The sequence below is a fragment of the Octodon degus genome, unplaced genomic scaffold, assembly GCF_000260255.1.
Source record: "Octodon degus isolate 3935 unplaced genomic scaffold, OctDeg1.0 scaffold00390, whole genome shotgun sequence".
Lineage (NCBI taxonomy): Eukaryota > Metazoa > Chordata > Mammalia > Rodentia > Octodontidae > Octodon > Octodon degus.
In genome coordinates, this window is record NW_004524966.1 from 593,348 (window position 1) to 596,693 (window position 3,346).

A 3,346-nucleotide genomic window follows, 5' to 3' on the forward strand; every position below is an offset into this window, starting at 1 on the left:
TTCTTGCCTATGTCTTATAAAATGAGAAACTACTTTGGCAATAACAACACACAATGTACTAACCATTGTTACTCTCCTAAAATCTTGTTTTGAGATTTTGTACCACTGTTTTTATTTCTTTTTTCCTTCTTTAAAATAAAAATAACTGATAAAAAAAAGAATGGCATTAGAAGTTTATTTAGATAATTCCAACTTAGCTGTATCTCAGCGGACTAAAGCACCTGCTCAAGCAGGGCACAGCAGCCAGGGTTTGGTCCCTGTAGCCCATACTGGCCCTGCCTGCAGGGTATGCTGAGATGATGATTGAGACTGGGCATGGTGGCACACACCTGCAGTCCCAGTGCTTGGGAGGCTGAAAACTGGAGAATCACTATGAGTCTGATCTATGTAGTGAGACCCTATAGAGCCTGTAGATTATATACTAAATATATAAAACAAAAATATTTGAAGTTAGAGTTATAAATTCTGTGTTGATGGCATCATCTTGAGAGTCTGGTAACAACTCATACAGAGGAATTACCGCTTGAGAATTCTCTTGCCTGAGTTTTGACACCCACAATTCAGTTTTTCCAGTTATAAAAATGTTTTTGACTAATGAAGGGTAATCTAGACATGCAAAACAAAAATGCATTATTCAAATCTTTTAGGAGTTGCAATTCAAAACAGACACACAGGAGATTTTTCTTAGTGATGTACTGATAAATCACTATTAGAAATATGGAGAAAATATTAAATCTTTTGACAAGAGTTAGAAAAAACTAGGCCTTGTTATATGACAGGATTTAAAACAAGAAAAACGTTATCAACATACATGAGGAATTAAATTTTAGGCCAAAGGAATTTAATCTATGTGTATAAAGAACAAATATAGGTTTGGGAACCACATAAAGTGCAGTGATATATTAGTGGTTTTCCTTCATAATATCCAGAAAGAATTAAACTGGAAGACATCTTAATTGGGAATATAATAGCAAAAGCATAAAATTCTGTTTTTTATAGCTGCAATATTTGTGATAATGTACTATAGCTAACCTTGGAATTTAATACAGCAGGAAATTAGGAAGTACATCAATTGAACATAAGATTATGCCAGTAGCTTGGCGTCAGAATCATAAAGATTTTGGGACTATACATTCAGCAGCTTGGTTACTTTTTTCCCTAATACAAAAACACTGAAGAGTTTTGAAGAAATACTAAATGATCAGGTTTGAGTACTGGAAAGATTGTTATAGTGCTATGGTGAAAGTGAAAATCAGAGATAATATTATCTTAGTAGTGAGGAAAACATTCACTAGCAAAAGAGTGACAAGACAAAAGAAATAGCAGACATGAATAAATAGGTCCTTGGTTTGTTTGAGAATAAATTCTAATACTGACAGATATTGTAGACAAAACCAAGGATGACCACAACTTCAAGAACAACAATGGAAGAGAACTGCTAAGGACAGCAAGCAAAGAATCAGAGAGGAAAAATTGGGGGATCTTACAGTAGAAAAACAACATAACAAAAATATGTCAACACATATCAGAAATAATCATCAATATAAATGATCTGAATTTGCCAATTAAAAGAAGCAGTGAATAAGGAAAAGAAATCCAACAATATGCTACATACAAGAAAAACATATAACTAAAAAAAGAAATTAATGTTCTGAATGTCAAAGGGTGGAAAACAATGCATCATGCTTCAGAAACCTATAAAAATGCATGGATATCTATTCTGGTTGCTGAAAATGGCTAAATCAAGCCTAGAATGATCAAAAGAGATAAAGAAGGTCAATTTTTATTTGTTATGGAAAAATTGCAAGAGAAAGAGATAATAATTATAAATAGATATGCATCCATTGGTGTAGTGCCCAACTATATAAGACAAATTTTAATATACATGGAAAATCAAATGAACAACAACATAATTTTCTAGATTTTAACAAGCCATTGAAACAAACAAATAAATCAACTACGGAGAAAAATCAACAAAGAAACAGAAGTGAATCAAACTTGTGAAGAAATGGACTTAGTAGACCTGAACTGAGTGTTCCAACCAACAGTATTGGAATACACATTCTTCTCAGCTGTGCATAGGACATTTTCCAAAGAGACCATATGCTAACATATAGAATATACATAAGTAAATGCAAAGAAATAGAAATTATTGTATGCATATTATCTGACCATAGTTCAATGAAACTGGAAAGTTTTAAAGAAAGTATCAGCAAAAACTTTATAAACACAGGGCAGCAAAATAATACCCTCATGAAAAAATCAATGAGTCACAGATGACATTATTTTTTTTATTTTTAAAGGGAGCATAAATTAGAATTCAAACAAAAAATTACAAGGGATACAGAATTTCACTTAACAAAATAGTGTGAATTTCACAATATTTGTTGTAATATATGGTGTTCTCTTCCAGTTATTCATATTACCAGATATATGCATGTAAAATTAGAAGAAGAAAGAAAATAAAGAAATACATAAGAAATTAAGAAGAGAAAAAGCAGAAAAAAATGAAAAAAGAGAAAGAAATTCAATATTATCTGCTTTCCATAGAAGAGCAGAAATGCACAATATAGTTGCCTAAAGCATCCTAGTTACATACAAAGTTAAATCTCATTACCCCACTCACTCTCTTGTTTTTCTCCTCAACTCAGTAACACTGTCATTTTGAATAAGTTATTTCCATTTTTTAGGCATCTACTGTACCCCTGAAGATTCCAGTTTCCTCTTTCAGGTTCTCTAAGCAGACAAGACAATATATGTTCATGCAGTTCTGATTTATTTCACTTAAGAGTATTTCCCTAGTTGCATCAGTTTAACAACAAAAAACTCAAATTTTTGCTGTTTTATAGGTGAACAATACTTCACTTTGTAAAAATGTCATATATTCTTTATACATTTTTCAGTCAAAAGATGTCTGGTTTGCTTCAAGGTTTTAGCTATTACAAATTGCACCACCATAAACATTGCTGCACTGTGGTATGAGGTTTTCAGTGCTTTGGAAAAATATCCAAGAGGAGAATAGCTGGATTGAATGGAATCTCCAATCCTAGATTTTGAAGGAATCTCCATACTCATTTACATAGTGGTTAAACCAGTCTGCAGCCGAACCAACAGTGGAGAATGGTTCCTTTATCTCCAGAGCACCCTAGCCTTTGTTTTTGGCTGACTTCTTGATGTTAGCCATTCTTTTGGGGGTGAGATGAAATTTCAGTATCGCTTTAATTTGCATTTCTCAAATTACCAATGATGCAGAATATTTTTTCATATATTTACTTGCCATTTATATTTCTTCTTCTCAGAGGTTTATATTCAACTGAAATACACATTTTACATAGGTTCTTCTAAT